Here is a 26,352-nt window from a genome sequence, read left to right as displayed (position 1 = left end):
GGTCAGTCTGCTCTTCCCTGGGTGCGTTACATTGACAGAGTGGGGTCAGTATGCTCTTCCCTGGGTGTGTTACATTGACAGAACAGGGTCCGTCTGCCTTTCCCTGGGTGTGTTACATTGACAGAGTGAGGTTAGTCTGCTCTTCCCTGGGTGTGTTACATTGACAGATTGAGGTCCGTCTGCTCTTCCCTGGGTGTGTTACAATGACAGAGTGGGGTCAGTCTGCTCTTCCCTGGGTGTGTTACATTGACAGAGTGGGGTCAGTCTGCTCTTCCCAGTGTGTGTTACATTGACAGAGTTGGGTCAGTCTGATCTTCCCTGGGTGTATAACGTTGAGAGAAAGGGGTCAGTCTGCTCTTCCCTGGGTGTGTTACATTGCCAGAGTGGTTTCAGTCTGCTCTTCCCTGGGTGTGTTACATTGACAGAGAGAGGTCAGTCTGCTCTTCCCTCGGTGGGTTACATTGAAAGTATGGGGTCAGTCTGCTCTTCCCTGGGTGTGTTACATTGACACAGTGGGGTCAATCTGCTCTTCCCTGGGTGTGTTACATTGACAGTGCGCGGTCAGTCTTCTCTTCCCTGGGTGCGTGACATTGACAGAGTGGGGTCAGTCTGCTCTTCCCTGGGTGTGTTACATTGACAGAGTGGGGTCAGTCTGCTTTTCCCTGGGTGTGTTACATTGACAGAGAGGGGTCAGTCTGCTCTTCCCTGGATGTGTTACATTGAAAGTGTGGGGTCAGTCTGCTCTTCCCTGGGTGTGTTACATTGACACAGTGGGGTCAGTTTGCTCTTCCCTGGGTGCGTGACATTGACAGAGTGCGGTCAGTCTGCTCTTCCCTGGGTGCGTGACATTGACAGAGTGGGGTCAGTCTGCTCTTCCCTGGTTGTGTTACATTGACAGATTGGGGTCAGTCTGCTCTTCCCTGGGTATGTTGCATTGACCTAGCCAGGTCAATCTTCTGTTCCCTGGGTGCGTTACATTGACAGAGGGCGCTCAGTCTGCTCTTCCCTGGGTGTGTTACATTGACAGAGTGAGGTCAGTCTGCTCTTCCCTGGGTGTGTTATAATGACAGAGAGGGGTCAGTCTGCTCTTCCCTGGGTGTGTTACAATGACAGAGTTGGGTCAGTCTGCTCTTCCCAGAATGTGTTACATTGACAGAGTTGGGTCAGTCTGATCTTCCCTGGGTGTGAAACGTTGACAGAAAGGGGTCAGTCTGCTCTTCCCTGGGTGTGTTACATTGACAGAGTGGGGTCAGTCTGCTTTTCCCTGGGTGTGCTACATTGACAGAGTTGGGTCAGTCTGCTCTTCCCTGGGTGTGTTACATTGACAGAGTGAGGTCAGTCTGCTCTTCCCTGGGTGTGTTACATTGACAGAGTAAGGTCAGTCTACTCTTCCCTGGGTGTGTTACATTGACAGAGTGGGGTCAGTCTGCTCTTCCCAGTGTGTGTTACATTGACAGAGTGCGGTCAGTCTGCTCTTCCCAGGGTGTGTTACATTGACAGAGTGGGGTCAGTCTGCTCCTCCCAGGGTGTTTTACATTGACAGAGTGGGGTCAGTCTGCTCTTCCTTGGGTGTGTTTCATTGACAGAGTGGGGTCAGTCTACCCTTCCCTGGGCGTGTTACATTGACAGAGTGGGGTCGGTCTGCTCGTCCCTGGGTGTGTTACAGTGACAGAGTGGGGTCGGTCTGCTCTTCCCAGGGTGCGTTAGATTGACAGACTGGGGTCAGTCTGCTCTTCCCTGGGTGGGTTACGTTGACTGAGTGCGGTCAGTCTGCTCTTCCCTGCGTCTGTTACATTGACAGAGTGGGGTCAGTGTGCTCTTCCCTGGGTTTGTTACATTGACAGAGTGGGGTCTGTCTGCTCTTCCCTGGGTGTGTTAGGTTGACAGAGTGCGGTCAGTGTGCTCTTCCCTGGGTGCGTGAGATTGACAGAGTGGGGTCAGTCTGCTCTTCCCTGGGTGTGTTACATTGACAGAGTGGGGTCAGTCTGCTCTTCCCTGGGTGTGTTACATTGACAGAGTGGGGTCAGTCTGCTCTTCCCTTGGTATGTTACATTGACCTAGCCAGGTCAATCTTCTGTTCTCTGGGTGTGTTACATTGACAGAGGGGGCTCAGTCTGCATTTCCCTGGGTGTGTTACATTGACAGAGTGAGGTCAGTCTGCTCTTCCCTGGGTGTGTTACAATGACAGAGAGGGGTCAGTCTGCTCTTCCCTGGGTGTGTTACAATGACAGAGTTGGGTCAGTCTGCTCTTCCCACAATGTGTTACATTGACAGAGTTGGGTCAGTCTGATCTTCCCTGGGTGTGAAACGTTGACAGAGAGGGGTCAGTCTGCTCTTCCCAGGGTGGGTTACATTGACTGAGTGGGGTCAGTCTGCTCTTCCCTGGGTGTGTTACATTGACAGAGTGCGGTCAGTCTGCTCTTGCCTGCGTCTGTTACATTGACAGAGTGGGGTCAGTCTGCTCTTCCCTGGGCTTGTTACATTGACAGAGTGGGGTCAGTCTGCTCTTCCCTGGGTGTGTTACAGTGACAGAGTGGGGTCAGTCTGCTCTTCCCAGGGTGTGTTACATTGACAGAGTGGGGACAGTCTGCTCTTCCCTGGGTGTGTTACATTGACAGAGTGCGGTCAGTGTGCTCTTCCCTGGGTGCGTGAGATTGACAGAGTGGGGTCAGTCTGCTCTTCCCTGGGTGTGTTACATTGACAGAGTGGGGTCAGTCTGTTCTTCCCTGGGTGCGTGACATTGACAGAGTGGGGTCAGTCAGCTCTTCCCTCGGTGTTTTACATTGACAGAGTGGGGTCAGTCTGCTCTTCACTGGGTGTGTTACATTGACAGAGTGGGGACAGTCTGCTCTTCCCTGGGTTTGTTACATTGACAGAGTGAGGTCAGTCTGCTCTACCCTGGGTGTATTACATTGACAGAGTGGGGTCAGTCTACTCTTCCTTGGGTGTGTTACATTGACAGAGTGGGGTCAGTCTGATCTTCCCTGGGTGTGTCACATTGACAGAGTGTGGTCAGTCTGCTCTTCCCTGGGTGTGATATACCGACAGAATGGGGTCAGTCTGCTCTTCCCTGGGTGTGTTACATTGACACAGTGGGGTCAGTCTGTTTTTCCCTGGGTGTGTTACATTGACAGATTGGGGTCAGTCTGCTCTTCCCTGGCTGTGTTACATTGACAGAGTGGGGTCAGTCTGCTCTTTTATGGGTCGGTTACATTGACAGAGTGGGGTCAGTCTGTTCTTCCCTGGGTGTGTTACATTGACAGAGTGGGGTCAGTCTGCTCTTCCCAGTGTGTGTTACATTGACAGAGTTGGGTCAGTCTGATCTTCCCTGTGTTTATAACGTTGAGAGAAAGGGGTCAGTCTGCTCTTCCCTGGGTGTGTTACATTGCCAGAGTGGTTTCAGTGTGCTTTTCCCTGGGTGTGTTACATTGACAGTGCGCGGTCAGTCTGCTCTTCACTGGGTGCGTGACATTTACAGAGTGGGGTCAGTCTACTCTTCCCTGGGTGTGTTACATTGACAGAGTGGGGTCAGTCTGCTCTTCCCTGGGTGTGTCACATTGACAGAGAGGGGTCAGTCTGCTCTTCCCTCGGTGGGTTACATTGAAAGTATGGGGTCAGTCTGCTCTTCCCTGGTTGTGTTACATTGACACAGTGGGGTCAATCTGCTCTTCCCTGGGTGTGTTACATTGACAGTGCGCGGTCAGTCTGCTCTTCCCTTGGTTGCGTGACATTTACAGAGTGGGGTCAGTCTACTCTTCCCTGGGTGTGTTACATTGACAGAGTGGGGTCAGTCTGCTCTTCCCTGGGTGTGTTACATTGACAGAGAGGGGTCAGTCTGCTCTTCCCTGGATGTGTTACATTGAAAGTGTGGGGTCAGTCTGCTCTTCCCTGGGTGTGTTACATTGACACAGTGGGGTCAGTCTGCTCTTCCCTGGGTGCGTGACATTGACAGAGTGCGGTCAGTCTGCTCTTCCCTGGGTGCGTGACATTGACAGAGTGGGGTCAGTCTGCTCTTCCCTGGGTGTGTTACATTGACAGAGTGGGGTCAGTCTGCTCTTCCCTGGGTGAGTTACATTGACAGAGTGGGGTCAGTCTGCTCTTCCCTGGGTGTGATATACTGACAGAGTGGGGTCAGTCTGCTCTTCCCTGGGTGATTTAAATTGACAGAGTGGGGTCATTCCGCTCTACCCTGGGTGCGTTACATTGACAGAGGGGGGTCAATCTTCTCTTCACTGGGTGCTTTACATTGACAGAGTGGGGTCAGTGTGTTCTTCCCTGAGTGTGTTACATTGACAGAGTGGGGTCAGTCTGCTCTTCCCTGGGTGTGTTACATTGACAGAGTGGGGGCAGTCTGCTCTTCCCTGGTTCTTTGATATTGACAGAGTGGGGTCAGTCTGCTCTTCCCTGGGTGCGTTACATTGACAGAGTGGGGTCAGTATGCTCTTCCCTGGGTGTGTTACATTGACAGAACAGGGTCCGTCTGCCTTTCCCTGGGTGTGTTACATTGACAGAGTGAGGTTAGTCTGCTCTTCCCTGGGTGTGTTACATTGACAGATTGAGGTCCGTCTGCTCTTCCCTGGGTGTGTTACAATGGCAGAGTGGGGTCAGTCTGCTCTTCCCTGGGTGTGTTACATTGACAGAGTGGGGTCAGTCTGCTCTTCCCAGTGTGTGTTACATTGACAGAGTTGGGTCAGTCTGATCTTCCCTGGGTGTATAACGTTGAGAGAAAGGGGTCAGTCTGCTCTTCCCTGGGTGTGTTACATTGCCAGAGTGGTTTCAGTCTGCTCTTCCCTGGGTGTGTTACATTGACAGAGAGAGGTCAGTCTGCTCTTCCCTCGGTGGGTTACATTGAAAGTATGGGGTCAGTCTGCTCTTCCCTGGGTGTGTTACATTGACACAGTGGGGTCAATCTGCTCTTCCCTGGGTGTGTTACATTGACAGTGCGCGGTCAGTCTGCTCTTCCCTGGGTGCGTGACATTGACAGAGTGGGGTCAGTCTGCTCTTCCCTGGGTGTGTTACATTGACAGAGTGGGGTCAGTCTGCTCTTCCCTGGATGTGTTACATTGAAAGTGTGGGGTCAGTCTGCTCTTCCCTGGGTGTGTTACATTGACACAGTGGGGTCAGTCTGCTCTTCCCTGGGTGCGTGACATTGACAGAGTGCGGTCAGTCTGCTCTTCCCTGGGTGTGTTACATTGACAGAGTGGGGTCAGTCTGCTCTTCCCTGGATGTGTTACATTGAAAGTGTGGGGTCAGTCTGCTTTTCCCTGGGTGTGTTACATTGACAGAGAGGGGTCAGTCTGCTCTTCCCTGGATGTGTTACATTGAAAGTGTGGGGTCAGTCTGCTCTTCCCTGGGTGTGTTACATTGACACAGTGGGGTCAGTCTGCTCTTCCCTGGGTGCGTGACATTGACAGAGTGCGGTCAGTCTGCTCTTCCCTGGGTGCGTGACATTGACAGAGTGGGGTCAGTCTGCTCTTCCCTGGTTGTGTTACATTGACAGATTGGGGTCTGTCTGCTCTTCCCTGGGTATGTTGCATTGACCTAGCCAGGTCAATCTTCTGTTCCCTGGGTGCGTTACATTGACAGAGGGCGCTCAGTCTGCTCTTCCCTGGGTGTGTTACATTGACAGAGTGAGGTCAGTCTGCTCTTCCCTGGGTGTGTTATAATGACAGAGAGGGGTCAGTCTGCTCTTCCCTGGGTGTGTTACAATGACAGAGTTGGGTCAGTCTGCTCTTCCCAGAATGTGTTACATTGACAGAGTTGGGTCAGTCTGATCTTCCCTGGGTGTGAAACGTTGACAGAAAGGGGTCAGTCTGCTCTTCCCTGGGTGTGTTACATTGACAGAGTGGGGTCAGTCTGCTTTTCCCTGGGTGTGCTACATTGACAGAGTTGGGTCAGTCTGCTCTTCCCTGGGTGTGTTACATTGACAGAGTGAGGTCAGTCTGCTCTTCCCTGGGTGTGTTACATTGACAGAGTAAGGTCAGTCTACTCTTCCCTGGGTGTGTTACATTGACAGAGTGGGGTCAGTCTGCTCTTCCCAGTGTGTGTTACATTGACAGAGTGCGGTCAGTCTGCTCTTCCCAGGGTGTGTTACATTGACAGAGTGGGGTCAGTCTGCTCCTCCCAGGGTGTTTTACATTGACAGAGTGGGGTCAGTCTGCTCTTCCTTGGGTGTGTTTCATTGACAGAGTGGGGTCAGTCTACCCTTCCCTGGGCGTGTTACATTGACAGAGTGGGGTCGGTCTGCTCGTCCCTGGGTGTGTTACAGTGACAGAGTGGGGTCGGTCTGCTCTTCCCAGGGTGCGTTAGATTGACAGACTGGGGTCAGTCTGCTCTTCCCTGGGTGGGTTACGTTGACTGAGTGCGGTCAGTCTGCTCTTCCCTGCGTCTGTTACATTGACAGAGTGGGGTCAGTGTGCTCTTCCCTGGGTTTGTTACATTGACAGAGTGGGGTCAGTCTGCTCTTCCCTGGGTGTGTTACAGTGACAGATTAGGGTCAGTGTGCTCTTGCCTGGGTGCGTGACATTGACAGAGTGGGGTCAGTCTGCTCTTCCCTGGGTGTGTTACAGAGACAGAGTGGGGTCAGTCTGTTCTTCCCTGGGTGCGTGACATTGACAGAGTGGGGTCAGTCTGCTCTCCCCTCGGTGTTTTACATTGACAGAGTGGGGTCAGTCTGCTCTTCCCTGGGTGTGTTACATTGACAGAGTGGGGACAGTCTGCTCTTCCCTGGGTGTGTTACATTGACAGAGTGAGGTCAGTCTGCTCTACCCTGGGTGTATTACATTGACAGAGTGGGGTCAGTCTACTCTTCCCTGGGTGTGTTACATTGAGAGATTGGGGTCAGTCTGCTCTTCCCTGGGTGTGTTACATTGACAGAGTGGGGTCAGTCTGCTCTTCCCTGGGTGTGTTACATTGACAGAGAGGGGTCAGTCTGCTCTTCCCTGGATGTGTTACATTGAAAGTGTGGGGTCAGTCTGCTCTTCCCTGGGTGTGTTACATTGACACAGTGGGGTCAGTCTGCTCTTCCCTGGGTGCGTGACATTGACAGAGTGCGGTCAGTCTGCTCTTCCCTGGGTGCGTGACATTGACAGAGTGGGGTCATTCTGCTCTTCCCTGGGTGTGTTACATTGACAGATTGGGGTCAGTCTGCCCTTCCCTGGGTATGTTACATTGACCTAGCCAGGTCAATCTTCTGTTCCCTGGGTGCGTTACATTGACAGAGGGGGCTCAGTCTGCTCTTCCCTGGGTGTGTTACATTGACAGAGTGAGGTCAGTCTGCTCTTCCCTGGGTGTGTTACATTGACAGAGTGGGGTCAGTCTGCTCTTTTATGGGTGGGTTACATTGACAGAGTGGGGTCAGTCTGCTCTTCCCTGGGTGTGTTACATTGACAGAGTGGGGTCAGTCTGCTCTTCCCTGGGAGGGTTACATTGACAGAGTGGGGTCAGTCTTCTCTTCCCTGGGTGTGTTACATTGACTGATTGGGGTCAGTCTGCACTTCCCCATGTGTGTTACATTGACACAGTGGGGTCAGTCTGCTCTTCCCTTAGTGTGTTACAATGACAGAGTGTGGTCTGTGCGCACTTCCCTGGGTGTGTTACTTTAACAGAGTGGGGGTCAGTCTGCTCTTCCCAGGGTGTGTTGCATTGACCGAGTGTGGTCAGTCTGCTCTTCTCAGGGCGTGTCACATTGACAGAGTGGGTTCAGTCTGCTCTTTTATGGAGGGTAACTTTGACTGAGTGGGGTCAATCTGCTCTTCCCTGGGTGTTTTATATTGACAGAGTGGGGTCAGTCTGTTCTTCCCTGGGTGTGTTACATTGACAGAGTTGGGACAGTCTTTTCTCCCAGGGTTTGTTACATTGACAGAGTGGGGTCAGTCTGCTCTTCCCTTGCTGTGTTAAAAAGGCAGAGTGGGGTCAGTGTGCACTTCCCTGTGTGTGTTACATTGACAGAGTGGGGGTCAGTCTGCTCTTCCCAGGGTGTGTTACATTGACAGAGTGTGGTCAGTCTGCTCTTCCCAGGGCGTGTCACATTGACAGAGTGGGTTCAGTCTGCTCTTTTATGTGTGGGTTACATTGACAGAATGAATTCAGTCTGCTCTTCCCTGCGTGTGTTGCATTGACAGAGTGGGGTCAGTCTGATCTTCCCTGGTTGTGTTACATTGACAGAGTGAGTTCAGTCTGCTCTTCCCTGGGTGTGTTACATTGACAGAGTGGGATCAGTCTGCTCTTCCCTGGGTGTGTTACATTGACAGAGTGAGGTCCGTCTGCTCTTCCCTGGGTTTGTTACATTGACAGAGTGGGGTCAGTCTTCTCTTCCCTGGGTGTGTTACATTGACAGATTGGGGTCAGTCTGCTCTTCCATGAGTGTGTTACATTGACAGAGTGGGGTCAGTCTGTTCTTCCTTGGGTGTGTTGAATTGACTGTGTTGGGTCAGTCTGCTCTTCCTTGGATGTGTTACATTGACAGAGTGGCGTCAGTCTGTTCTTCCCTGGGAGTGTTACAGTGACAGGGTGGTGTCAGTCTGCTCTCCCCTGGGTGTGTTCCATTGACAGAGTGGGGTCAGTCTGCTCTTCCCAGGGTGTGTTACATTGACAGAGTGGGGTCAGTCTGTTCTTCCCTTGGTGTGTTACATTGACAGAGTGGTATCAGTCTGCTCTTCCCTGGGTGTGTTACATTGACAGAGTGGGGTCAGTCTGCTCTTCCCTGGGTGAGTTACATTGACAGAGTGGGGTCAGTCTGCTCTTCCCTGGGTGTGATATACTGACAGAGTGGGGTCAGTCTGCTCTTCCCTGGGTGATTTAAATTGACAGAGTGGGGTCATTCCGCTCTACCCTGGGTGCGTTACATTGACAGAGGGGGGTCAATCTTCTCTTCACTGGGTGCTTTACATTGACAGAGTGGGGTCAGTGTGTTCTTACCTGAGTGTGTTACATTGACAGAGTGGGGTCGGTCTGCTCTTCCCTGGGTGTGTTACATTGACAGAGTGGGGGCAGTCTGCTCTTCCCTGGTTCTTTGATATTGACAGAGTGGGGTCAGTCTGCTCTTCCCTGGGTGCGTTACATTGACAGAGTGGGGTCAGTATGCTCTTCCCTGGGTGTGTTACATTGACAGAACAGGGTCCGTCTGCCTTTCCCTGGGTGTGTTACATTGACAGAGTGAGGTTAGTCTGCTCTTCCCTGGGTGTGTTACATTGACAGATTGAGGTCCGTCTGCTCTTCCCTGGGTGTGTTACAATGACAGAGTGGGGTCAGTCTGCTCTTCCCTGGGTGTGTTACATTGACAGAGTGGGGTCAGTCTGCTCTTCCCAGTGTGTGTTACATTGACAGAGTTGGGTCAGTCTGATCTTCCCTGGGTTTATAACGTTGAGAGAAAGGGGTCAGTCTGCTCTTCCCTGGGTGTGTTACATTGCCAGAGTGGTTTCAGTCTGCTCTTCCCTGGGTGTGTTACATTGACAGAGAGAGGTCAGTCTGCTCTTCCCTCGGTGGGTTACATTGAAAGTATGGGGTCAGTCTGCTCTTCCCTGGGTGTGTTACATTGACACAGTGGGGTCAATCTGCTCTTCCCTGTGTGTGTTACATTGACAGTGCGCGGTCAGTCTGCTCTTCCCTGGGTGCGTGACATTGACAGAGTGGGGTCAGTCTGCTCTTCCCTGGGTGTGTTACATTGACAGAGTGGGGTCAGTCTGCTCTTCCCTGGGTGTGTTACATTGACAGAGAGGGGTCAGTCTGCTCTTCCCTGGATGTGTTACATTGAAAGTGTGGGGTCAGTCTGCTCTTCCCTGGGTGTGTTACATTGACAGTGTGGGGTCATCTGCTCTTCCCTGGGTGCGTGACATTGACACAGTGCGGTCAGTCTGCTCTTCCCTGGGTGCGTGACATTGACAGAGTGGGGTCAGTCTGCTCTTCCCTGGGTGTGTTACATTGACAGTTGGGGTCAGTCTGCTCTTCCCTGGGTATGTTGCATTGACCTAGCCAGGTCAATCTTTTGTTCCCTGGGTGCGTTACATTGACAGAGGGCGCTCAGTCTGCTCTTCCCTGGGTGTGTTACATTGACAGAGTGAGGTCAGTCTGCTCTTCCCTGGGTGTGTTATAATGACAGAGATGGGTCAGTCTGCTCTTCCCTGGGTGTGTTACAATGACAGAGTTGGGTCGGTCTGCTCTTCCCAGGGTGCGTTAGATTGACAGACTGGGGTCAGTCTGCTCTTCCCTGGGTGGGTTACGTTGACTGAGTGCGGTCAGTCTGCTCTTACCAGCGTCTGTTACATTGACAGAGTGGGGTCAGTCTGCTCTTCCATGGGTTTGTTACATTGACAGAGTGGGGTCAGTCTGCTCTTCCCTGGGTGTGTTACAGTGACAGAGTGGGGTCAGTCTGCTCTTCCCTGGGTGTGTTACATTGACAGAGTGGGGTCAGCGTGCACTTCCCTGGGTGTTTTAAATTGACAGAGTGGTGTCAGTCTGCTCTTCCCTGGGAGTGTTACATTGACAGAGTGGGGTCAGTCTGACCTTCCCTGGGTGTGTTACTTTGACAGGGTGGGGTCAGTCTGCTCTTCCCTGGGTGCGTGACATTGACAGAGTGGGGTCAGTCTGCTGTTCCCTGGGTGTGTTACATTTACAGAGTGGGGTCAGTCTGCTCTTCCCTGGGTGTGTTACATTGACAGAGAGGGGTCAGTCTGCTCTTCCCTGGATGTGTTCCATTGAATGTGTGGGGTCAGTCTGCTCTTCCCTGGGTGTGTTACATTGACACAGTGGGGTCAGTCTGCTCTTCCCTGGGTGTGTTACTTGGACAGAGAGGGGTCAGTCTGCTCTTTCCTGGGTGTGTTACAATGTCAGAGTGGGGTCAGTCTGCTCTTCCTTGGGTGTTTTACATTGAATGAATGGGGTCAGTCTGCTCTTCCCGCGGTGTGTTTCCTTGACAGAGTTGGGTCAGTGTGATCTTCCCTGGGTGTATAACGTTGATAGAAAGGGGTCAGTCTGCTCTTCCCTGGGTGTGTTACATTGCCAGAGTGGTTTCAGTCTGCTCTTCCCTGGGTGTGTTACATTGACAGAGAGGGGTCAGTCTGCTCTTCCCTCCGTGGGTTACATTGAAAGTGTGGGGTCAGTCTGCTCTTCCCTGGGTGTGTTAAATTGACACAGTGGGGTCAATCTGCTCTTCCCTGGGTTTGTTACATTGACAGTGTGCGGTCAGTCTGCTCTTCCCTGGGTGCGTGACATTGACAGAGTGGGGTCATTCTGCTCTTCCCTGGGTGTGTTACATTGACAGAGTGGAGTCAGTCTGCTTTTCCCTGGGTGTGTTACATTGACAGAGAGGGGTCAGTCTGCTCTTCCCTGGATGTGTTACATTGAATGTGTGGGGTCAGTCTGCTCTTCCCTGGGTGTGTTACATTGACACAGTGGAGTCAGTCTGCTCTTCCCTGGGTGCGTGACATTGATAGACTGGGGTCAGTCTGCTCTTCCCTGGGTGTGTTACATTGACAGAGTGGGGTCAGTCTGCTCTTCCCTGGGTGTGTTACACTGACAGAGTGGGGTTAGTCTGCTCTTCCCTGGGTATGTTACATTGACCTAGCCAGGTCAATCGTCTGTTCCCTGGTTGTGTTACATTGACAGAGGGGGCACAGTCTGCTCTTCCCTGGGTGTGTTACATTGACAGAGTGAGGTCAGTCTGCTCTTCCCTGGGTGTGTTACAATGACAGAGAGGGGTCAGTCTGCTCTTCCCTGGGTGTTTTACAATGACAGAGTTGGGTCAGCCTGCTCTTCCCAGAATGTGTTACATTGACAGAGTTGGGTCAGTCTGATCTTCCCTGGGTGTGAAACGTTGACAGAAAGGGGTCAGTCTGCTCTTCCCTGGGTGTTTTACATTGACAGAGTGAGGTCAGTCTGCTCTTCCCTGGGTGTGTTACATTGACAGAGTGGGATCAGTCTACTCTGCACTGGGTGTCTTACATTGACAGAGTGCGGTCAGTATGCTCTTCCCTGGGTGTCTTACATTGACAGATTGGGGTCAGACTGCTCCTCCCAGGGTGTGTTACATTGACAGAGTGGGGTCCGTCTGCTCTTCCCTGTGTGTGTTACATTGACAGAGTGGGGTCAGTCTACTCTTCCCTGCGTGTGTTACATTGACAGAGTGGGGTTAGTCTGCTCCTCCCAGGGTATGTTACGTTGACAGAGTGGGGTCAGTCTGGTCTTCCTTGGGTGTGTTTCATTGACAGAGTGCGGTCAGTCTACCCTTCCCTGGGCGTGTTACATTGACAGAGTGGGGTCAGTCTGCTCGTTCCTGGGTGTGTTACAGTGACAGAGTGGGGTCAGTCTGCTCTTCCCAGGGTGCATTAGATTGACAGAGTGGGGTCAGTCTGCTCTTCCCTGGGTGGGTTACATTGACTGAGTGCGGTCAGTCTGCTCTTACCAGCGTCTGTAACATTGACAGAGTGGGGTCAGTCTGCTCTTCAATGTTTTTGTTACATTGACAGAGTGGGGTCAGTCTGCTCTTCACTGGATGTGTTACAGTGACAGAGTGGGGTCAGTCTGCTCTTCCCAGGGTGTGGTACATTGACAGATTGGGGTCAGTCTGCTCTTCCGAGGGTGTGTTACATTGACAGAGTGGGGTCAGTCTGCTCTTCCCTGGGTGTGTTACATTGACAGAGTGCGGTCAGTGTGCTCTTCCCTGGGTGCGTGACATTGACAGAGTGGGGTCAGTCTGCTCTTCCCTGGGTGTGTTACATTGACAGAGTGGGGTCAGTCTGCTCTTCCCTGGGTGCGTGACATTGACAGAGTGGGGTCAGTCTGCTCTTCCCTGGGCGTTTTACATTGACAGATTGGTGTCAGTCTGCTCTTCCCTGGGTGTGTTACATTGACAGAGTGGGGACAGTCTGCTCTTCCCTGGGTGTGTTACTTTGACAGAGTGAGGTCAGTCTGCTCTACCCTGGGTGTATTACATTGACAGAGTGGGGTCGGTCTACTCTTCCCTGGGTGAGTTACATTGACAGAGTGGGGTCAGTCTGCTCTTCCCTGGGTGTGATATACTGACAGAGTGGGGTCAGTCTGCTCTTCCCTGAGTGATTTAAATTGACAGAGTGGGGTCATTTCGCTCTACCCTGGGTGCGTTACATTGACAGAGGGGGGTCAATCTTCTCTTCCCTGTGTGCGTTACATTGACAGAGTGGGGTCAGTTTGTTCTTCCCTGAGTGTGTTACATTGACAGAGTGGGGTCAGTCTGCTCTTCCCTGGGTGTGTTACATTGACAGAGTGGGGTCAGTCTGCTCTTCCCTGGGTCTGTGCTATTGACAGAGTGGGGTCAGTCTGTTCTTCCCTTGGGTGCGTTACATTGACAGAGTAGGGTCAGTATGCTCTTCCCTGGGTGTGTTACATTGACAGAACAGGGTCCGTCTGCCTTTCCCTGGGTGTGTTACATTGACAGAGTGCTGTTAGTCTGCTCTTCCCTGGGAGTGTTACATTGACAGATTGAGGTCCGTCTGCTCTTCCCTGGGTGTGTTACAATGACAGAGTGGGGTCAGTCTGTTCTTCCCTGGGTGTGTTACATTGACAGAGTGGGGTCAGTCTGCTCTTCCCAGTGTGTGTTACATTGACAGAGTTGGGTCAGTCTGATCTTCCCTGTGTTTATAACGTTGAGAGAAAGGGGTCAGTCTGCTCTTCCCTGGGTGTGTTACATTGCCAGAGTGGTTTCAGTCTGCTCTTCCCTGGGTGTGTTACATTGACAGAGAGAGGTCAGTCTGCTCTTCCCTCGGTGGGTTACATTGAAAGTATGGGGTCAGTCTGCTCTTCCCTGGGTGTGTTACATTGACACAGTGGGGTCAATCTGCTCTTTCCTGGGTGTGTTACATTGACAGTGCGCGGTCAGTCTGCTCTTCCCTGGGTGCGTGACATTGTCAGAGTTGGGTCAGTCTGCTCTTCCCTGGGTGTGTTACATTGACAGAGTGGGGTCTGTCTGCTCTTCCCTGGGTGTGTTACATTGACAGAGAGGGGTCAGTCTGCTCTTCCCTGGATGTGTTACATTGAAAGTGTGGGGTCAGTCTGCTCTTCCCTGGGTGTGTTACATTGACACAGTGGGGTCAGTCGCTCTTCCCTGGGTGCGTGACATTGACAGAGTGCGGTCAGTCTGCTCTTCCCTGGGTGCGTGACATTGACAGAGTGGGTTCAGTCTGCTCTTCCCTGGGTGTGTTACATTGACAGAGTGGGGTCAGTCTGCTCTTCCCTTGGTATGTTACATTGACCTAGCCAGGTCAACTTCTGTTCTCTGGGTGTGTTACATTGACAGAGGGAGCTCAGTCTGCATTTCCCTGGGTGTGTTACATTGACAGAGTGAGGTCAGTCTGCTCTTCCCTGGGTGTGTTACAATGACAGAGAGGGGTCAGTCTGCTCTTCCCTGGGTGTGTTACAATGACAGAGTTGGGTCAGTCTGCTCTTCGCAGAATGTGTTACATTGACAGAGTTGGGTCAGTCTGATCTTACCTGGGTGTGAAACGTTGACAGAAAGGGGTCAGTCTGCTCTTCCCAGGGTGGGTTACATTGACTGAGTGGGATCAGTCTGCTCTTCCCTGGGTGTGTTACATTGACAGAGTGGGGTCAGTCTGCTCTTCCCAGGGTGGGTTACATTGACTGAGTGCGGTCAGTCTGCTCTTGCCTGTGTCTGTTACATTGACAGAGTGGGGTCAGTCTGCTCTTCCCTGGGTGTGTTACAGTGACAGAGTGGGGTCAGTCTGCTCTTCCCAGGGTGTGTTACATTGACAGAGTGGGGACAGTCTGCTCTTCCCTGGGTGTGTTAGATTGACAGAGTGCGGTCAGTGTGCTCTTCCCTGGGTGCGTGAGATTGACAGAGTGGGGTCAGTCTGCTCTTCCCTGGGTGTGTTACATTGACAGAGTGGGGTCAGTCTGCTCTTCCCTGGGTGTGTTACATTGACAGAGTGGGGTCAGTCTGCTCTTCCCTTGGTATGTTACATTGACCTAGCCAGGTCAATCTTCTGTTCTCTGGGTGTGTTACATTGACAGAGGGGGCTCAGTCTGCATTTCCCTGGGTGTGTTACATTGACAGAGTGAGGTCAGTCTGCTCTTCCCTGGGTGTGTTACAATGACAGAGAGGGGTCAGTCTGCTCTTCCCTGGGTGTGTTACAATGACAGAGTTGGGTCAGTCTGCTCTTCCCACAATGTGTTACATTGACAGAGTTGGGTCAGTCTGATCTTCCCTGGGTGTGAAACGTTGACAGAGAGGGGTCAGTCTGCTCTTCCCAGGGTGGGTTACATTGACTGAGTGGGGTCAGTCTGCTCTTCCCTGGGTGTGTTACATTGACAGAGTGCGGTCAGTCTGCTCTTGCCTGCGTCTGTTACATTGACAGAGTGGGGTCAGTCTGCTCTTCCCTGGGTTTGTTACATTGACAGAGTGGGGTCAGTCTGCTCTTCCCTGGGTGTGTTACAGTGACAGAGTGGGGTCAGTCTGCTCTTCCCAGGGTGTGTTACATTGACAGAGTGGGGACAGTCTGCTCTTCCCTGGGTGTGTTACATTGACAGAGTGCGGTCAGTGTGCTCTTCCCTGGGTGCGTGAGATTGACAGAGTGGGGTCAGTCTGCTCTTCCCTGGGTGTGTTACATTGACAGAGTGGGGTCAGTCTGTTCTTCCCTGGGTGCGTGACATTGACAGAGTGGGGTCAGTCAGCTCTTCCCTCGGTGTTTTACATTGACAGAGTGGGGTCAGTCTGCTCTTCACTGGGTGTGTTACATTGACAGAGTGGGGACAGTCTGCTCTTCCCTGGGTTTGTTACATTGACAGAGTGAGGTCAGTCTGCTCTACCCTGGGTGTATTACATTGACAGAGTGGGGTCAGTCTACTCTTCCTTGGGTGTGTTACATTGACAGAGTGGGGTCAGTCTGATCTTCCCTGGGTGTGTTACATTGACAGAGTGTGGTCAGTCTGCTCTTCCCTGGGTGTGATATACCGACAGAATGGGGTCAGTCTGCTCTTCCCTGGGTGTGTTACATTGACACAGTGGGGTCAGTCTGTTTTTCCCTGGGTGTGTTACATTGACAGATTGGGGTCAGTCTGCTCTTCCCTGGCTGTGTTACATTGACAGAGTGGGGTCAGTCTGCTCTTTTATGGGTCGGTTACATTGACAGAGTGGGGTCAGTCTGTTCTTCCCTGGGTGTGTTACATTGACAGAGTGGGGTCAGTCTGCTCTTCCCAGTGTGTGTTACATTGACAGAGTTGGGTCAGTCTGATCTTCCCTGTGTTTATAACGTTGAGAGAAAGGGGTCAGTCTGCTCTTCCCTGGGTGTGTTACATTGCCAGAGTGGTTTCAGTCTGCTCTTCCCTGGGTGTGTTACATTGACAGTGCGCGGTCAGTCTGCTATTCGCTGGGTGCGTGACATTTACAGAGTGGGGTCAGTCTACTCTTCCCTGGGTGTGTTACATTGACAGAGTGGGGTCAGTCTGCTCTTCCCTGGGTGTGTCACATTGACAGAGAGGGGTCAGTCTGCTCTTCCCTCGGTGGGTTACATTGAAAGTATGGGGTCAGTCTGCTCTTCCCTGGTTGTGTTACATTGACACAGTGGGGTCAATCTGCTCTTCCCTGGGTGTGTAACATTGACAGTGCGCGGTCAGTCTGCTCTTCCCTTGGTTGCGTGACATTTACAGAGTGGGGTCAGTCTACTCTTCCCTGGGTGTGTTACATTGACAGAGTGGGGTCAGTCTGCTCTTCCCTGGGTGTGTTACATTGACAGAGAGGGGTCAGTCTGCTCTTCCCTGGATGTGTTACATTGAAAGTGTGGGGTCAGTCTGCTCTTCCCTGGGTGTGTTACATTGACACAGTGGGGTCAGTCTGCTCTTCCCTGGGTGCGTGACATTGACAGAGTGCGGTCAGTCTGCTCTTCCCTGGGTGCGTGACATTGACAGAGTGGGGTCAGTCTGCTCTTCCCTGGGTGTGTTACATTGACAGAGTGGGGTCAGTCTGCTCTTCCCTGGGTGAGTTACATTGACAGAGTGGGGTCAGTCTGCTCTTCCCTGGGTGTGATATACTGACAGAGTGGGGTCAGTCTGCACTTCCCTGGGTGATTTAAATTGACAGAGTGGGGTCATTCCGCTCTACCCTGGGTGCGTTACATTGACAGAGGGGGGTCAATCTTCTCTTCACTGGGTGCTTTACATTGACAGAGTGGGGTCAGTGTGTTCTTCCCTGAGTGTGTTACATTGACAGAGTGGGGTCAGTCTGCTCTTCCCTGGGTGTGTTACATTGACAGAGTGGGGGCAGTCTGCTCTTCCCTGGTTCTTTGATATTGACAGAGTGGGGTCAGTCTGCTCTTCCCTGGGTGCGTTACATTGACAGAGTGGGGTCAGTATGCTCTTCCCTGGGTGTGTTACATTGACAGAACAGGGTCCGTCTGCCTTTCCCTGGGTGTGTTACATTGACAGAGTGAGGTTAGTCTGCTCTTCCCTGGGTGTGTTACATTGACAGATTGAGGTCCGTCTGCTCTTCCCTGGGTGTGTTACAATGACAGAGTGGGGTCAGTCTGCTCTTCCCTGGGTGTGTTACATTGACAGAGTGGGGTCAGTCTGCTCTTCCCAGTGTGTGTTACATTGACAGAGTTGGGTCAGTCTGATCTTCCCTGGGTGTATAACGTTGAGAGAAAGGGGTCAGTCTGCTCTTCCCTGGGTGTGTTACATTGCCAGAGTGGTTTCAGTCTGCTCTTCCCTGGGTGTGGTACATTGACAGAGAGAGGTCAGTCTGCTTTTCCCTCGGTGGGTTACATTGAAAGTATGGGGTCAGTCTGCTCTTCCCTGGGTGTGTTACATTGACACAGTGGGGTCAATCTGCTCTTCCCTGGGTGTGTTACATTGACAGTGCGCGGTCAGTCTGCTCTTCCCTGGGTGCGTGACATTGACAGAGTGGGGTCAGTCTGCTCTTCCCTGGGTGTGTTACATTGACAGAGTGGGGTCAGTCTGCTCTTCCCTGGGTGTGTTACATTGACAGAGAGGGGTCAGTCTGCTCTTCCCTGGATGTGTTACATTGAAAGTGTGGGGTCAGTCTGCTCTTCCCTGGGTGTGTTACATTGACACAGTGGGGTCAGTCTGCTCTTCCCTGGGTGCGTGACATTGACAGAGTGCGGTCAGTCTGCTCTTCCCTGGGTGCGTGACATTGACAGAGTGGGGTCAGTCTGCTCTTCCCTGGGTGTGTTACATTGACAGATTGGGGTCAGTCTGCTCTTCCCTGGGTATGTTGCATTGACCTAGCCAGGTCAATCTTCTGTTCCCTGGGTGCGTTACATTGACAGAGGGCGCTCAGTCTGCTCTTCCCTGGGTGTGTTACATTGACAGAGTGAGGTCAGTCTGCTCTTCCCTGGGTGTGTTATAATGACAGAGAGGGGTCAGTCTGCTCTTCCCTGGGTGTGTTACAATGACAGAGTTGGGTCAGTCTGCTCTTCCCAGAATGTGTTACATTGACAGAGTTGGGTCAGTCTGATCTTCCCTGGGTGTGAAACGTTGACAGAAAGGGGTCAGTCTGCTCTTCCCTGGGTGTGTTACATTGACAGAGTAAGGTCAGTCTACTCTTCCCTGGGTGTGTTACATTGACAGAGTGGGGTCAGTCTGCTCTTCCCAGTGTGTGTTACATTGACAGAGTGCGGTCAGTCTGCTCTTCCCAGGGTGTGTTACATTGACAGAGTGGGGTCAGTCTGCTCCTCCCAGGGTGTTTTACATTGACAGAGTGGGGTCAGTCTGCTCTTCCTTGGGTGTGTTTCATTGACAGAGTGGGGTCAGTCTACCCTTCCCTGGGCGTGTTACATTGACAGAGTGGGGTCGGTCTGCTCGTCCCTGGGTGTGTTACAGTGACAGAGTGGGGTCGGTCTGCTCTTCCCAGGGTGCTTTAGATTGACAGACTGGGGTCAGTCTGCTCTTCCCTGGGTGGGTTACGTTGACTGAGTGCGGTCAGTCTGCTCTTCCCTGCGTCTGTTACATTGACAGAGTGGGGTCAGTGTGCTCTTCCCTGGGTTTGTTACATTGACAGAGTGGGGTCAGTCTGCTCTTCCCTGGGTGTGTTACAGTGACAGATTAGGGTCAGTGTGCTCTTGCCTGGGTGCGTGACATTGACAGAGTGGGGTCAGTCTGCTCTTCCCTGGGTGTGTTACAGAGACAGAGTGGGGTCAGTCTGTTCTTCCCTGGGTGCGTGACATTGACAGAGTGGGGTCAGTCTGCTCTCCCCTCGGTGTTTTACATTGACAGAGTGGGGTCAGTCTGCTCTTCCCTGGGTGTGTTACATTGACAGAGTGGGGACAGTCTGCTCTTCCCTGGGTGTGTTACATTGACAGAGTGAGGTCAGTCTGCTCTACCCTGGGTGTATTACATTGACAGAGTGGGGTCAGTCTACTCTTCCCTGGGTGTGTTACATTGAGAGATTGGGGTCAGTCTGCTCTTCCCTGGGTGTGTTACATTGACAGAGTGGGGTCAGTCTGCCCTTCCCTGGGTGCGTTACATTGACAGAGAGGGGTCAGTCTGCTCTTCCCTGGATGTGTTACATTGAAAGTGTGGGGTCAGTCTGCTCTTCCCTGGGTGTGTTACATTGACACAGTGGGGTCAGTCTGCTCTTCCCTGGGTGCGTGACATTGACAGAGTGCGGTCAGTCTGCTCTTCCCTGGGTGCGTGACATTGACAGAGTGGGGTCATTCTGCTCTTCCCTGGGTGTGTTACATTGACAGATTGGGGTCAGTCTGCTCTTCCCTGGGTATGTTACATTGACCTAGCCAGGTCAATCTTCTGTTCCCTGGGTGCGTTACATTGACAGAGGGGGCTCAGTCTGCTCTTCCCTGGGTGTGTTACATTGACAGAGTGAGGTCAGTCTGCTCTTCCCTGGGTGTGTTACATTGACAGAGTGGGGTCAGTCTGCTCTTTTATGGGTGGGTTACATTGACAGAGTGGGGTCAGTCTGCTCTTCCCTGGGTGTGTTACATTGACAGAGTGGGGTCAGTCTGCTCTTCCCTGGGAGGGTTACATTGACAGAGTGGGGTCAGTCTTCTCTTCCCTGGGTGTGTTACATTGACTGATTGGGGTCAGTCTGCACTTCCCCATGTGTGTTACATTGACACAGTGGGGTCAGTCTGCTCTTCCCTTAGTGTGTTACAATGACAGAGTGTGGTCTGTGCGCACTTCCCTGGGTGTGTTACTTTAACAGAGTGGGGGTCAGTCTGCTCTTCCCAGGGTGTGTTGCATTGACAGAGTGTGGTCAGTCTGCTCTTCTCAGGGCGTGTCACATTGACAGAGTGGGGTCAGTCTGCTCTTTTATGGAGGGTAACTTTGACTGAGTGGGGTCAATCTGCTCTTCCCTGGGTGTTTTATATTGACAGAGTGGGGTCAGTCTGTTCTTCCCTGGGTGTGTTACATTGACAGAGTTGGGACAGTCTTTTCTCCCAGGGTTTGTTACATTGACAGAGTGGGGTCAGTCTGCTCTTCCCTTGCTGTGTTAAAAAGACAGAGTGGGGTCAGTGTGCACTTCCCTGTGTGTGTTACATTGACAGAGTGGGGGTCAGTCTGCTCTTCCCAGGGTGTGTTACATTGACAGAGTGTGGTCAGTCTGCTCTTCCCAGGGCGTGTCACATTGACAGAGTGGGTTCAGTCTGCTCTTTTATGTGTGGGTTACATTGACAGAATGAATTCAGTCTGCTCTTCCCTGCGTGTGTTGCATTGACAGAGTGGGGTCAGTCTGATCTTCCCTGGTTGTGTTACATTGACAGAGTGAGTTCAGTCTGCTCTTCCCTGGGTGTGTTACATTGACAGAGTGGGATCAGTCTGCTCTTCCCTGGGTGTGTTACATTGACAGAGTGAGGTCCGTCTGCTCTTCCCTGGGTTTGTTACATTGACAGAGTGGGGTCAGTCTTCTCTTCCCTGGGTGTGTTACATTGACAGATTGGGGTCAGTCTGCTCTTCCATGAGTGTGTTACATTGACAGAGTGGGGTCAGTCTGTTCTTCCTTGGGTGTGTTGAATTGACTGTGTTGGGTCAGTCTGCTCTTCCTTGGATGTGTTACATTGACAGAGTGGCGTCAGTCTGTTCTTCCCTGGGAGTGTTACAGTGACAGGGTGGTGTCAGTCTGCTCTCCCCTGGGTGTGTTCCATTGACAGAGTGGGGTCAGTCTGCTCTTCCCTGGGTGTGTTACATTGACAGAGTGGGGTCAGTCTGTTCTTCCCTTGGTGTGTTACATTGACAGAGTGGTATCAGTCTGCTCTTCCCTGGGTGTGTTACATTGACAGAGTGGGGTCAGTCTGCTCTTCCCTGGGTGAGTTACATTGACAGAGTGGGGTCAGTCTGCTCTTCCCTGGGTGTGATATACTGACAGAGTGGGGTCAGTCTGCTCTTCCCTGGGTGTGTTACATTGACAGAGTGGGGGCAGTCTGCTCTTCCCTGGTTCTTTGATATTGACAGAGTGGGGTCAGTCTGCTCTTCCCTGGGTGCGTTACATTGACAGAGTGGGGTCAGTATGCTCTTCCCTGGGTGTGTTACATTGACAGAACAGGGTCCGTCTGCCTTTCCCTGGGTGTGTTACATTGACAGAGTGAGGTTAGTCTGCTCTTCCCTGGGTGTGTTACATTGACAGATTGAGGTCCGTCTGCTCTTCCCTGGGTGTGTTACAATGACAGAGTGGGGTCAGTCTGCTCTTCCCTGGGTGTGTTACATTGACAGAGTGGGGTCAGTCTGCTCTTCCCAGTGTGTGTTACATTGACAGAGTTGGGTCAGTCTGATCTTCCCTGGGTTTATAACGTTGAGAGAAAGGGGTCAGTCTGCTCTTCCCTGGGTGTGTTACATTGCCAGAGTGGTTTCAGTCTGCTCTTCCCTGGGTGTGTTACATTGACAGAGAGAGGTCAGTCTGCTCTTCCCTCGGTGGGTTACATTGAAAGTATGGGGTCAGTCTGCTCTTCCCTGGGTGTGTTACATTGACACAGTGGGGTCAATCTGCTCTTCCCTGGGTGTGTTACATTGACAGTGCGCGGTCAGTCTGCTCTTCCCTGGGTGCGTGACATTGACAGAGTGGGGTCAGTCTGCTCTTCCCTGGGTGTGTTACATTGACAGAGTGGGGTCAGTCTGCTCTTCCCTGGGTGTGTTACATTGACAGAGAGGGGTCAGTCTGCTCTTCCCTGGATGTGTTACATTGAAAGTGTGGGGTCAGTCTGCTCTTCCCTGGGTGTGTTACATTGACACAGTGGGGTCAGTCTGCTCTTCCCTGGGTGCGTGACATTGACAGAGTGCGGTCAGTCTGCTCTTCCCTGGGTGCGTGACATTGACAGAGGGGGGTCAATCTTCTCTTCACTGGGTGCTTTACATTGACAGAGTGGGGTCAGTGTGTTCTTACCTGAGTGTGTTACATTGACAGAGTGGGGTCAGTCTGCTCTTCCCTGGGTGTGTTACATTGACAGAGTGGGGGCAGTCTGCTCTTCCCTGGTTCTTTGATATTGACAGAGTGGGGTCAGTCTGCTCTTCCCTGGGTGCGTTACATTGACAGAGTGGGGTCAGTATGCTCTTCCCTGGGTGTGTTACATTGACAGAACAGGGTCCGTCTGCCTTTCCCTGGGTGTGTTACATTGACAGAGTGAGGTTAGTCTGCTCTTCCCTGGGTGTGTTACATTGACAGATTGAGGTCCGTCTGCTCTTCCCTGGGTGTGTTACAATGACAGAGTGGGGTCAGTCTGCTCTTCCCTGGGTGTGTTACATTGACAGAGTGGGGTCAGTCTGCTCTTCCCAGTGTGTGTTACATTGACAGAGTTGGGTCAGTCTGATCTTCCCTGGGTTTATAACGTTGAGAGAAAGGGGTCAGTCTGCTCTTCCCTGGGTGTGTTACATTGCCAGAGTGGTTTCAGTCTGCTCTTCCCTGGGTGTGTTACATTGACAGAGAGAGGTCAGTCTGCTCTTCCCTCGGTGGGTTACATTGAAAGTATGGGGTCAGTCTGCTCTTCCCTGGGTGTGTTACATTGACACAGTGGGGTCAATCTGCTCTTCCCTGGGTGTGTTACATTGACAGTGCGCGGTCAGTCTGCTCTTCCCTGGGTGCGTGACATTGACAGAGTGGGGTCAGTCTGCTCTTCCCTGGGTGTGTTACATTGACAGAGTGGGGTCAGTCTGCTCTTCCCTGGGTGTGTTACATTGACAGAGAGGGGTCAGTCTGCTCTTCCCTGGATGTGTTACATTGAAAGTGTGGGGTCAGTCTGCTCTTCCCTGGGTGTGTTACATTGACACAGTGGGGTCAGTCTGCTCTTCCCTGGGTGCGTGACATTGACAGAGTGCGGTCAGTCTGCTCTTCCCTGGGTGCGTGACATTGACAGAGTGGGGTCAGTCTGCTCTTCCCTGGGTGTGTTACATTGACAGATTGGGTTCAGTCTGCTCTTCCCTGGGTATGTTGCATTGACCTAGCCAGGTCAATCTTTTGTTCCCTGGGTGCGTTACATTGACAGAGGGCGCTCAGTCTGCTCTTCCCTGGGTGTGTTACATTGACAGAGTGAGGTCAGTCTGCTCTTCCCTGGGTGTGTTATAATGACAGAGAGGGGTCAGTCTGCTCTTCCCTGGGTGTGTTACAATGACAGAGTTGGGTCAGTCTGCTCTTCCCAGAATGTGTTACATTGACAGAGTTGGGTCAGTCTGATCTTCCCTGGGTGTGAAACGTTGACAGAAAGGGGTCAGTCTGCTCTTCCCTGGGTGTGTTACATTGACAGAGTGGGGTCAGTCTGCTTTTCCCTGGGTGTGCTACATTGACAGAGTTGGGTCAGTCTGCTCTTCCCTGGGTGTGTTACATTGACAGAGTGAGGTCAGTCTGCTCTTCCCTGGGTGTGTTACATTGACAGAGTAGGGTCAGTCTACTCTTCCCTGGGTGTGTTACATTGACAGAGTGGGGTCAGTCTGCTCTTCCCAGTGTGTGTTACATTGACAGAGTGCGGTCAGTCTGCTCTTCCCAGGGTGTGTTACATTGACAGAGTGGGGTCAGTCTGCTCCTCCCAGGGTGTTTTACATTGACAGAGTGGGGTCAGTCTGCTCTTCCTTGGGTGTGTTTCATTGACAGAGTGGGGTCAGTCTACCCTTCCCTGGGCGTGTTACATTGACAGAGTGGGGTCGGTCTGCTCGTCCCTGGGTGTGTTACAGTGACAGAGTGGGGTCGGTCTGCTCTTCCCAGGGTGCGTTAGATTGACAGACTGGGGTCAGTCTGCTCTTCCCTGGGTGGGTTACGTTGATTGAGTGCGGTCAGTCTGCTCTTCCCTGCGTCTGTTACATTGACAGAGTGGGGTCAGTGTGCTCTTCCCTGGGTTTGTTACATTGACCGAGTGGGGTCAGTCTGCTCTTCCCTGGGTGTGTTACAGTGACAGATTAGGGTCAGTGTGCTCTTGCCTGGGTGCGTGACATTGACAGAGTGGGGTCAGTCTGCTCTCCCCTCGGTGTTTTACATTGACGGAGTGGGGTCAGTCTGCTCTTCCCTGGGTGTGTTACATTGACAGAGTGGGGACAGTCTGCTCTTCCCTGGGTGTGTTACATTGTCAGAGTGAGGTCAGTCTGCTCTACCCTGGGTGTATTACATTGACAGAGTGGGGTCAGTCTACTCTTCCCTGGGTGTGTTACATTGAGAGATTGGGGTCAGTCTGCTCTTCCCTGGGTGTGTTACATTGACAGAGTGGGGTCAGTCTGCTCTTCCCTGGGTGTGTTACATTGACAGAGAGGGGTCAGTCTGCTCTTCCCTGGATGTGTTACATTGAAAGTGTGGGGTCAGTCTGCTCTTCCCTGGGTGTGTTACATTGACACAGTGGGGTCAGTCTGCTCTTCCCTGGGTGCGTGACATTGACAGAGTGCGGTCAGTCTGCTCTTCCCTGGGTGCGTGACATTGACAGAGTGGGGTCATTCTGCTCTTCCCTGGGTGTGTTACATTGACAGATTGGGGTCAGTCTGCTCTTCCCTGGGTATGTTACATTGACCTAGCCAGGTCAATCTTCTGTTCCCTGGGTGCGTTACATTGACAGAGGGGGCTCAGTCTGCTCTACCCTGGGTGTGTTACATTGACAGAGTGAGGTCAGTCTGCTCTTCCCTGGGTGTGTTACATTGACAGAGTGGGGTCAGTCTGCTCTTTTATGGGTGGTTTACATTGACAGAGTGGGGTCAGTCTGCTCTTCCCTGGGTGTGTTACATTGACAGAGTGGGGTCAGTCTGCTCTTCCCTGGGAGGGTTACATTGACAGAGTGGGGTCAGTCTTCTCTTCCCTGGGTGTGTTACATTGACTGATTGGGGTCAGTCTGCACTTCCCCATGTGTGTTACATTGACACAGTGGGGTCAGTCTGCTCTTCCCTTAGTGTGTTACAATGACAGAGTGTGGTCTGTGCGCACTTCCCTGGGTGTGTTACTTTAACAGAGTGGGGGTCAGTCTGCTCTTCCCAGGGTGTGTTGCATTGACAGAGTGTGGTCAGTCTGCTCTTCTCAGGGCGTGTCACATTGACAGAGTGGGGTCAGTCTGCTCTTTTATGGAGGGTTACTTTGACTGAGTGGGGTCAATCTGCTCTTCCCTGGGTGTTTTATATTGACAGAGTGGGGTCAGTCTGTTCTTCCCTGGGTGTGTTACATTGACAGAGTGGTTTCAGTCTGCTCTTCCCTGGGTGTGTTACATTGACAGAGTTGGGACAGTCTTTTCTCCCAGGGTTTGTTACATTGACAGAGTGGGGTCAGTCTGCTCTTCCCTTGCTGTGTTAAAAAGACAGAGTGGGGTCAGTGTGCACTTCCCTGTGTGTGTTACATTGACAGAGTGGGGGTCAGTCTGCTCTTCCCAGGGTGTGTTACATTGACAGAGTGTGGTCAGTCTGCTCTTCCCAGGGCGTGTCATATTGACAGAGTGGGTTCAGTCTGCTCTTTTATGTGTGGGTTACCTTGACAGAATGAATTCAGTCTGCTCTTCCCTGCGTGTGTTGCATTGACAGAGTGGGGTCAGTCTGATCTTCCCTGGTTGTGTTACATTGACAGAGTGAGTTCAGTCTGCTCTTCCCTGGGTGTGTTACATTGACAGAGTGGGATCAGTCTGCTCTTCCCTGGGTGTGTTACATTGACAGAGTGAGGTCCGTCTGCTCTTCCCTGGGTTTGTTACATTGACAGAGTGGGGTCAGTCTTCCCTTCCCTGGGTGTGTTACATTGACAGATTGGGGTCAGTCTGCTCTTCCATGAGTGTGTTACATTGACAGAGTGGGGTCAGTCTGTTCTTCCTTGGGTGTTTGAATTGACTGTGTTGGGTCAGTCTGCTCTTCCTTGGATGTGTTACATTGACAGAGTGGCGTCAGTCTGTTCTTCCCTGGGAGTGTTACAGTGACAGGGTGGTGTCAGTCTGCTCTCCCCCGGGTGTGTTCCATTGACAG

Source organism: Chiloscyllium punctatum, chromosome 50 (genome assembly GCF_047496795.1).
Source record: "Chiloscyllium punctatum isolate Juve2018m chromosome 50, sChiPun1.3, whole genome shotgun sequence".
Taxonomy (NCBI): Eukaryota; Metazoa; Chordata; class Chondrichthyes; order Orectolobiformes; family Hemiscylliidae; genus Chiloscyllium; species Chiloscyllium punctatum.
This window is presented reverse-complemented; position numbering follows the sequence as displayed.